The following is a 12,062-nucleotide window of genomic DNA, read 5'->3' as shown; positions in this document are numbered from 1 at the left end:
AACACATATGTGTCTACAACAATTTATATGTAAATCGGTCTAAACTGAACTTCTTTAAAGTACTAAATTGTTTTGGTATAACCAAAGTCATAATTGTCACAGATCGGTCCTAACAATTGTACTGATATGGTAGATAAGTAGTGATGAAAATCCTGTCTATAATATGGGCATGTTAAAAATAAATGAAATTGAAAATCAAACATGATAGCTATGAAAATTTGGGGAATGTTTAAAAAAGTGTGTAAAGGTACATCTCAACAGGCAACAAGAATAATTCTTAAAATTTAACGGTCTTTATTTTTTGTTTGATTTGAATAGTCGTTTGTTAATAATAAAAAAATCCATTTTAGAACAATGCTAGTTTTAGGCCACCATGACCTGGAAGGCCAAAAAATTGTTGCCAGAACGGCCTCTAGAGCCTTAAATAGCAAAGTAAAAAAAAATTAGCCAAATCCATTTTTTTTTTGGCCGGGATTCCTGGACATAGACAAGCATTTGCATTTAGTCGTTTTAGTATCTGAAGTAGTTTGTTTGGCTACAATTTGTTTTTTTTTTCTAAATAAAAAATAAGTACTATATTCTTATATATCAGTTGAGAAAAGAAAATTTAATGGAACTATTTACATTCAACAACATAAATTTAAAATTAAAACTTCTGACTCACTTTACAAATAGAGACTATCGTTAAAAAAATCAGGTCCAAATGCCTATAGAGGTCAAAAAAGACTCTTTGAAGATTGAAATTTTACAAACATAACTTTTTCATTAAAATATAAAAAAATAAATTTTAGTAGAAGAAGATGACCTTTTTGTGACCTTTGCCCTATAATATGACCTTCCTTGAAACTGTACTTTATAAACTTAAAATAGTATATAACTATTGTATTAAGCATAAGAAGGCTTTAAGGATCACGTCATTTGAAAGTTTATTTTATTACTTTGAAAATCATTTTAATAAATACGGATTCATGGGTGAAAAAGTAATTTTTGGGTGGATTGGCCAGAAATAAAAAATTATTTTTCTAGAGTGCTTAAAAGATGCTATTGAGTACAAATCAAGTATTGAGTCTCTGATACTAAGATCAAACCAAGTTCCAAGTGTTGGACTCAAGTCCATATCGAGTCTCGTGTACAAGATTTCACCTATGCTGTAGATCATTATCTAATTATTTCAATTTTAGAGTAAGAATTGCATGTATAAATAAAATGTGTTCATTTCCCATATGCTGTTTAAATAGACACGGCAAAAGTAAGAATTTATACCTATGTGGGCTAGAAAACCACAAATAAATCAAATAATAACAATGATTAGAACTTCGATAATATGTTTCTCAAACATACGAGTATATATTTACTAGTGTTGTGACTCGGTTCAAGATCGAATCTTTTTTTTTTTTTTGGGCCGGTCTTGAGAGATGCTTCCTAGAAAAAAATTGAACCGACATTTTCGTCCAGACCCTAATTTTATACCGTAGACACAAATTTAAACGTTCTCAAACATTGAACCGATTTTCTCCCCATTACTTTTTCATGAGTTGTACAATTATGATTTATGCAATATATACAAAGTCATACAACTTAATTGTAGGCAATTTAGAAACTCACCACTGACGTCATCAACAATTAATCCATGGAATCGTTCTAGACCAGAGTTGAATAATTTTTTTTTAGTGTTAGCAGAAAAGAACTTGTAGTAAAAAAGAATTTACCCAAAACAAGTGGAGGGGCGTCCGGAGGGTTATATTTTGAGGGGGAAGGGTCATGGTTTTTTGGACCTTTTAGGGAGAAAAAATCCAAAAATAAAAAGGTTTGGAAAAAATATTCAAAAAGCCAGTGACATTCACAGAAAATTAATTTTTTTTTGGAAAAAATTTGAAAAATTAAATTTTTGTGGAATTTTTTTTTCAAAAATCCACTGTTATTCAAAAAAAGTTTAATTTTTGGAACAAATAAATAAATTTTTGCCTCTAATTTTATCCTGAATCCCTTATTTATTCCTTATTTTTAGTGGGATATTGTTTATTTCATTTAACAAAAGCAAGTAGTACTCTCATTACTTCTGAAACTTTCTAAATTGCGCCATTTTGGATAATTTATCCCTGTTCTTGACCAAAGAAAAAATATAAAGAACTAGAACGTGGCAGAAAAATGAAAGGAGCCAGAAACAGAAAAGTAGATCAGTTCTTTACCGGAATTTCAGCTGCTTAACGCTCTATAAATGAAGGCTGTCAATTCATCCGAATTCCCCATATTGCTCTCCTAATTCTATATAGTATGTTCTTTGCTCTAGACCGAATTGTAATTGAGACCTATTATTATGTAAGACAAGATCCATAACATTTTCAAATAATTGACGGATTTTTTAAGTCACAATCGTTGGACCAGTTTTCTCCTTTATCTAGAATTATCAATTGTAAAAATATGGTTTATACAACACACTTAACTTCCTATGTCGTCATTGTAGGGCCATCTTCATCCTTTTGAACCTCATATTACGTCATCTACAATTTATGGATAGAATCGGTCTAGACTGAATTTTAACTGAGAGCAATCCTCACCGAATTTTACTTTCTATTTAAATTCGGTCCTTTTAATAAGTTCGTTTTGACCTTATTTAAAAGGCCAAATTAATTCAGTCCACTAAAAGTCAATAATGAATCGTAATACCCCAAAATCCATGACGGTATTTGAATTATTTGTTTACCAGAATTATGCACTTACAAGGATTTGTATGGGAGTTCTGGGGCGAGTGGTGGATGGGTGCGGGGCTTATTGGACTAGTTGATAACGTTTGATTTTCTAGATTGAATAAATAAATAAACTTTAATTTATTGGATCCCTTGGGGGAGGGGGCTGGTTCAGAGATAGAGATGCTCTGTCAACTAAAAATAGATGTACAGAGTATTTTTATTGGTGGAAGGAACAAATCTATCGGAAGGGGAAATGTCTTTATACCAGTTTATACCAAACATTTATTTGTGGAGTATAGGCCCTGTCTGTTGTGCCCCTATCCTCAAACCGGCATGTTTATTATATATTGAGTGGGAACGGTACTAATGAAAAAAAATGAAAATAACAAATTTTTTTTTACTTATCCACTAAAATTATGCTGTTTTGAGGGTTTTTGTTTGAGAGTTGGGAGTAGTTCAGAAGTTTGATGATATTGGTAGTACACTTGTGACGCAATTTTAAAACATACATGACGTCTTCAAACCTTCATGGATAGAATTGGTTTGGACAAAGGATGTCCAACCTTTTAATATTTTAATGGGCCGCAGAATCTCTTAATTTTTTTCATAAAAATGGCTTCATCAAACAAACCTATAAAATAGATATTTATTTCAAATTTAGGCCAAATAGAAAAAAAGGGCAAATCTAATTTTTCAAGGCCAAATTGGTGGATCTGCCCAGCTTGTTGATGAGTGCCCGGAGGATTATATTTTTGGAGCCTTGGAGGTTAAGATTTTTTTGAAATTAAAATTTTGCCTCTGCACCATAAAGTGAAAATGAGTAGAGGGCTATATTAAACATTAAGCAGGTCTCAATGCGGCCCTTAGGTCCACAGATTGGACATCCCTGGTATAAACCTTATTTTAAATGAGAGCAATTCAGACCCCGAATTTTTCTTAGAGGCCCATCTAGACATAATTTTTTGTGACTGGAGCAGACCGAACCTATTTAAAAGTCCACAAAAAATCATATCGGTCTTTGACCGGTCTTTTATTTTCGAACATAACCCCAGCACTAGTACAAACCTAGGTACATAATTTCTCAATTTTTAAACCATAAATATAAGAGGTAAGTATTATTATCAAGGAGGTGCTATGCATAGCTTGGCTTTTATTTCAATGACGAAGCAATATATTTAGAAACATTTTTTCATTATCAAACACATACTTTTACAAATTTTTGTTAACAGTTTTACTATCTTTTGTTTTCTTTTTTGATTACGCAGTAATCAAATGATCGTTTATGCATTGAGGAATCTTCGTGGGTGAGAAGTGTTCATTTACTAAAATTGAGCCAGAGCTTAATTCATGTGCAGTTCTTGAGAGGAATTTTTAAAGATCTTATTATCGATATCTTTGATCCATTACGGGTTTTTCAATGGGGGCAATAAAGACTGTTAAATGTATTGATCTTATTTAAAATACCGGGACAACCGTTATTATTTAACCATTTTAACAGACAAAGTATTGAAGTCCATGGAAGGAGGTCTTTATTGATAATTATTTATATAAATACAAAAATAAAAAATAAAAGGAAAGTTGGATTTGTCGAAAAAAATAATTTAATATTTTAGTTAAAAGTTAATTTCCTTTTAAAGATCTAAAAATCAAAAACACTCATGTGCTCACATACACTATTAGAATATAAAAAACAACTAAGAAATGTTTATAGAAACCTTTTCTGAAAGGTATAAGGCATGAAAAAGTGGAATGATAAGAACAAAAAAAAAAAACAATTATTCCAGAATAAGTATCATACACTCAGACATGCATTTTTCAAGTAATATTTTCTAAACTCTCCCATGATAAAATTTAATGTTTTGAAATGTCTGAGAGAAACTGATGGATAAAAGTTCACCAAATTTGTGGCAAAATCCCAATTTGTTCCGTGCAGATGTGGAATTCTGATGGAAAACATTGAATATCTTGCTATTCTATTTTATTATTAATTGAAACCCAAATGACATGTTTGGGCCAATGTATCCCCCTATCCTGCGGACGCTCCTGTGTCCAAATCCTTAAGATTTAGAATATTAAAAATGATGAACTACTCTTGTAAAAATGCTTTTGTCTTTGAGCGTGAGCTGCTTATTCTGAAACTGGGACTTTTCTAATCACAGATGTCATTTGATGTTAAAATTGCTAACGTGTAGAACACAACACTTGGTAACACATTCTCTGAGACAATCTAAGGTATTCACGTACATACTATACGCAAATTATAGGCACATCAAAATATCCTTTAAATACACACTTCAGCAAGTGTAACATTGTTTCAACAAATTCTACTACAAGCTGATATTATCATAAGACTTTTCTCACAATTGTAGCAGATTATTATCCATAATAATCTGAGAGTAGTTTTAAGTAATGTTATATGGGGTATTATGTATTCGGTTCAGTCTGGTTCTATTGGTCCTTGAAGTCGGTCTTGAAGACTCTCGGTACTTTGAACCCCTCCTTAAAATTTCTTCTAAAAATATATGTGGTTTATAAAGACAAATGAGATATAAGAGATGTTTATGACTATAAGTATTGCACATATCTTGCATAAAATAATTTGTAAATTTTTACATTAATCAATAAAATATACAATATATATATAAATAATTTATTTCATTTTATAAAATAATTAAAATGACTGTATTTTGTTCTATTATATAAGAGTATAATTAATCCATGACGTCATAAAATATTGATTATAACGGATTTTAGGACTGAAAAGTTGGACTGGACTGAACCCTGATCCACAGTTATAAATAAGAACCAACACAAGAAGACATGGAACTCTACTTGATCTCACAATCCAAGACTCGATACTTAACTTGAATTCGATAGCTAAGACTCAAAAGCTAATTTGTAATATAATGAATACCCTTAAAATTATTTAGCCTATAGGGGAGAATCTGGTGAATTCGAACGTTGATGACGACGGTCACTCGATTTATTTAAAAAATATCCAGGTTAAACTTGTTTTATCCGTTTCAATCTTGTCTATAGTACCGTCAATTATTTTGTGTGATAGGACCAGCAGGAATTAACAGCAGTCCTTGATCCTAAATCAGGTCGGATACAACCATATTTTTCAGACAATACATTCCAGCGATAAGGACTTGGACTCCAGACATACAACTCGACTTGATTTCGCAATCATTATACTCAAGACTTGACTTGGAGTAGACAGCTAAGCCTCAAATGTTAATGTATCAAAAGAGAGAAAGGGGATCATTCGAAGGATAGGTGACAACAAACACTCGATTTATTCAAAAAAATAATTTAATTAAACGAGTCTTTTAATTTTTCAACCTCTGAACTAAATTCCATAATAAATTGCAATTTAGACAGATAATTAAACCTGAAAATCGACAAATTAAAATATATAATATTGAGCGTAACAACAAACTTTGATTTCCGAGTTCGATTCGAAACTGTTATTGAGACTAAATGCGATTATATTGATTTTTTTTATACAACTTTAATTTGACATTGGTTTATATTAAAATCGGATGATAAGTTTAGATAAAAATATATTAGTTTGTTTTTTGAATTGTGCTGATTATTAAATAGAGGTTGTACCATGTTCAAGTTGAACAATCTATCCGACTTTGTTCGACATATATATTTTGCATAAATTGATTGTTAAAAACTTTGAATTATTTAATTTTAATAGTGAATTCAAACAATAATTTAATTGCGATAATTAATTGCTTGTTATCATTTCTACAAATTCCCCAAACAGAGGCCATGTTTTATGCCTCATGAGCCATAACATCTTTTGGTCCCTTAGAATACAACATTATGTAACACCCTTCGGTTTTACTATAATAATATCTTATATATACAAAAGGAAACATTTGAATCTTCCTCCTCCGTTTTTGTTGCCTAGCAACAGTTTTTGTTTTCTTCTAACTCTATCTACTATTAAAAATAAGAAGGGAAGGGAAGATTGTATTAGCCAGTTAATTCGTCTTGGATGAACACTTTTTTAAATAATTTTTTAGGTAGTAACATGAAGGAAGATTGTATTAGCCAGTTAATTCACCTTGGGTTGCTCCGATTCAAATAAACACTTATTGCTGCAATTCAAATGAATATTTATGAGCATTCTATTGAAGTATTGGATATAATGCAGGATATCCAATACTTTTTTAAGATTAATTTATTTTAAAGTTGTTATCTAGTTGGTGCATTTATTAAATGATTTTTACTTTAGGCAAGTAAGGAGAAGGTTAGTTTATTGACATGGAGTGGAACAGGGTTTCATTTACAAGGCTATTATAATAAACTTTTTATTTGTGATCTTAAAAAAAAACATCAGAAAAATTATTTATCATAAATTTGGTTTAGCTACATACTGAGAGGATTGTTACGTAGAAATCTGTATATTACTTACTTCTACTCATTATTCGGTATATTTGCAATTTGTTGGGCTGCTTTCAATGCATGCGTAAATCTGTGAGTATCGCCGTACACAAAACCAGTTTAGGCATGCTTTGAAAACAACCCAACCAATTGCAAAGATTCCAAATAATCAAACACGGGAGGATACCCAAAAAAATTATTATTGTGTTCTTGGGTTTTTTAATTATTGTTGTTCTGGAATAAATTAAGTACTTTTTCATTCGATTTATATAGAAAAACATAAGTTATGAATAACGTTATTTATTTGATTTTTTAAATTATTTGACCACCAGCATTTTCTGTCCAAATGCACCCCCATGTGTCTGTGGAACGGAAAGGCTCATACTAGTATGTTGTACAAAAATGTTTTATTGTATGATAGTACCCCATGTTGACCTTATAGACTCCCTAACTCTTGGGACGAAAAAAAAGACCGTTATTGATGCAGACGTATATCCTGTGTGTTAAAAAATGAGACTATACATGGACACTTTTTATGTTTTAGTTAAACATTTTATCTTGTCTTACGTGATTTTTTTCCCAAAGCAGTATTGATTTTTTTTTCCAAAAAAATGGGAAGATTCCTTCTAAATTGTTTAAGGCTTCATGAGCATAGAGTACCCATTAAATCTTTCTACAATCTTGAACTACGATCCGGGTAGAGCATTTCCCAGATTGAAATCCGTGCAACTTCACAGCTTTTATCACTTCGATCCCTTGTACCAACACATTGTGGTTGCTGTCCAGCCACGTAGTTTTCGTCATACAAATGAAGAATTGAGATCCATTGGGATTGAGTACCGTATTGACCATGGAGAGGATACCAGATACTGTGTGTGTTAGAGCGAAATTCTTATCTTGGAACTAGGAACCATAGATTGACTTCTCTCCAGTCTGGTTGTGCACCGTGAAATATCTCATTGTCTCATAAAGTTGGAGATCACTCGATAAAAGTACAGGGAACGGAAATTCTTCTCTATTGATTATGATTATTTATTTTTTTTGAAGAGAGAAAAATAAGGCTAAAGTAATTACCTTCGTATAAAAGACGAAAAGTAATACTAAGGATTTGTTAGAGAGTGTTAAGAGTAAGTGCCTCTTGGACTCAGAGTAGAATTGAAGATCGATAAGGGAGTCATTATTTCCGTTGTCATGGCTAGATGCAGAGTCGGGATTTATGTATATTTCTCTCATATCACAACTCCTTGTATCTGATCTAATGAAACGTCATGACAACAAATCTTCTCTTCTCCCGAAATATTCTTCTAATAGTAAGTAATTTTAATCACGGATAGTATTCGTGAAAATAATGCCTTGTAGAGGGCACTCTACAAACATCGATACATTTTTTTAGGAACCAGTAACAGGGATGAGATGTTACGTTGGACAAGACGAATTTTAATTCAAATATTTAGGACGGATATAGCCCTACGATACACTATGTATCAAACATGAACTTCACTTTAAACAAAATCAACTCTAACAATACTGATATATATATACATATATATAGACATTTAATATGTATGAGATTGCTAAAATTGAATGCAATCCTTAAGTGCAAATGTATTATTATTATTTTTTAAAGATAATCAATGAATCCATTAACAGAGATATATTGCAATTCTAAAATATAATAGTAATATTTACTTATACAATTCATTACATGAGGGAATACCATTGGGATTTAAATATCACTAATGCTATATGCATTAGGTGTAAATTTACACTAAATATGACGTGGTGCGTTAACAGTAGGGATGTAGTTCTTGAGATCAGGTTTGGTCTTGACGGCAATATTTGATGGTCTTCGTATCAGGGCCCGTCCATAAAGAATGGGGTTCTTCGGAATGCAAAAGATTAATCAGTTTTGGATATGGATCTACACGAAGCCAGTGTTCTGTTTAGTGGTGTGTGGGTCCTTATTTATTCGATCCAGTCCAGTCTTGGGACGGGTTCTATCAGTTCTTAGTACAGTAGATCATTGGAACCAGTCCTTCGAACCGTCAGTCCTTAAAATTGATAGTTTATTAAGGCAAATAAGATATTTAAACATGTATTAAGATTATTGCACACATCTTGCAAAATATATTATATTCGTCATTATAATAGGAAGATATTATATTCTATTATAAGGTATGACATTTATTCCATTATCTACTGGAATAGTTACAAAAGAAAAAAAATCCCTCAATGACGTTAGATGGAATCGATTTTATGTTCTTTAAAGACTGACAAATAGGACTGGACCGGACTGGATGGTATTGAACTGGATCACAATCCTCGATCCTAAATATGGATCGATACGACCCTTCACTTCCGTTTAATCTAAAACGATGTTTAGTGATGCAGATATTGCTTTAAGTGCTCTAAGAGCAAAATTCACGCCCCATGAACATTTCATTCAAAATATGGGATTTTTGAGTGACGACATATTCTCAAACTAGGAGGATTATTGTTTGAGAATATTGACAAACTGAAGAGTGAATGGTCTTTCTTTTAGCTGCTGCCATTATTGTATAACTCCTGAGAAGTGAATTCCTTTTCCACTAAATTCATTTATATTCAAACCTAATTGAACATTCGTGTGAGTTTATAACAGACAGGAGAGTAACCTTGGGGATTTATTGCGGAGTTATTATTGTAAGTCCTGGTTGGACTCAGAGTAGAATTGTGGATCGACATTGGAGTCATGCTTGCCAATGTTCCTGTTTACTTACTTCTTCCCCTCCAACCTTGTCACAGCGGATTGTAGATGATCTAATCAAACGCCATGGCAGATTAATTGCTCTACTTCAAAACATTCTTCAAATTACCAGTGTTACCATGTTGATTTTTTGTTTTCTTTTATTTAATACACCCAAAATACACACCATTTTCCTCACAAACTACAAACTACGTTGCTCCTTGGCGTTGATTCACAGTCATGTATGAAATGTGTTCCGCCGGTATGTAAAAATAAAAGAAACAGAAAGTTAAGGTGGTAATCCTGACAATTTTTAGAATGTTTGATAGGAGAACAGCTTAGCTGTCCTGACGTTTATAGCAGATCAGCTGTAAGCAGCCTTGAAAGGAAATAAATAAGTGTGAATCCCCCTCCATATTGCAAGGACATATAAGCTGAAATTACTCCATCGTCGAGTTCAACAAGGACATGTTAGGCTCAAAACTCATGAGCAAACACTTTTACACTTCATTTTACATGGGCCATCGTTACTAGTGATTCATTTTGTTTGAAACATCCCATTCTCAAGAATTTAATTTGCGCTCATCTGGGTTTTTATATAAAATTACTTTTTCCTTCAATCGTAACCATGACTTTTTGTGACCTTTAATTTCAAATAATAGCACCACCAAAGGGTTAATCCGAATAATTTATTAATACAAATAGAAGATAACTAATTAAAGAGTTCAAGTTAATTGGGTATTATCAAACTAAAGGTGTCACTCTAATTGTGTTTTATCATTTATTTTAATATCTTAGGCACAATATGTCGTTATTATTTTTGGCTATGTAATCAAAACTCATGTCCCATTCCGACTCATTTTGAGAAAAATTACAAATACACAATTTTATTTTCAGGTATATGGTATGTCAACATAAAAACAATCTTAAACAAAAATCCCATTTTATCTCAACTATTTCTGTACCTATATTTCATTGCCCTTGTATTCAAATTTGTGGGATGAGTGAATATACTCAAGACTTTTAGCTATGGTTTAAATTGTTTTTGTTTTTTAAAGAGAATTATTCTCCTCGATTTAGCTTCTTTCAAGTACAATGATTCATTTTCTCATTTATTTAAATTAAAGCGATGAACTTTACATATTTTAAGTGTAATTTATGGGACACACAAAGGATTGGTAAGAATAATTTGTTGATAGAATTTGAGGATGATTCGTCCAAGAATACAAACTTAATCCAAACTCAATTTTGAGATCAATCATTCTAGCTGCTTTTTTATTAACGGCCACATATATAATGAAATGCACATTTGTAGGTACGGTTCAAAATATTACAAACATAATACTTAAATATACTTAGATATGTATATAAGTACACTCAAGTATTGACATATGAACTTTTAAAAGGTTTAGTTTTATCGTTTAAGAGAGAGAGAGAGAACAAAATATTTAAAGAGTAAAAACATGTTATATCATTAATGGCGATACACTGATAGAATTGACATTCGTTATTTTTGGGGGAAGGGGCCAAGAACTTATCTTATTTCTGTGAGTGAGAGAGTTGTATGTTAGAAAAATGTGCTAATTATCATAACAATAAGAATAGTTAAGATATTTAAAGTTCAAATGATAAGAGGATTAAGACGTTCTATAAATTTAAAAAATCATTTCGTACAATTTTGATTAAGTTATTGGCATTTTCTTAATAGTTTATAGGGAAGAAGGAGGTGAATTCGAACAAATACTCAATTTGTTCAAAAACTACCTGGATTGAACTTGTTTTATCAGGTTAAATCTTGTCTTTAGTACTCTCAATTCTTTTACTTTGATGGGAACAAATTGGGATTAACATCAGTTTGGTCCTAAATAAGGCATACACATCACTGGCTTTAAGTAGAGGGACTTTAAATCGAGACAAGTGACTCGACTTGATATTTAGTATACATTTTGGATACATGCAAACTCGACATGATTTTACAATCAAAGCCTCGACACTTGACTTGGACTCGATAGCTAAGCCTCGAACGCTAATTTATATGAAAAATAATAACGTTAAAACTATGTACCCTATAGGGCAAAATCAGGTTGATTCTAACGACCTGATCACAACAAACACAAGATTTATTCAAAAATATCCAGATAAAAAACTTGTCTGATTCGTTTAAAACTTATCGTTAGTACAGTTAATTATTTTGTGTTTATGGTTTCGGTGTGAGAAGTATGTAGTATGATTCGCAAGGAGTATCG

Source organism: Lepeophtheirus salmonis, chromosome Z, assembly GCF_016086655.4.
Source record: "Lepeophtheirus salmonis chromosome Z, UVic_Lsal_1.4, whole genome shotgun sequence".
Taxonomy (NCBI): Eukaryota; Metazoa; Arthropoda; class Copepoda; order Siphonostomatoida; family Caligidae; genus Lepeophtheirus; species Lepeophtheirus salmonis.
Note: the sequence above shows the minus strand (reverse complement) of the source record.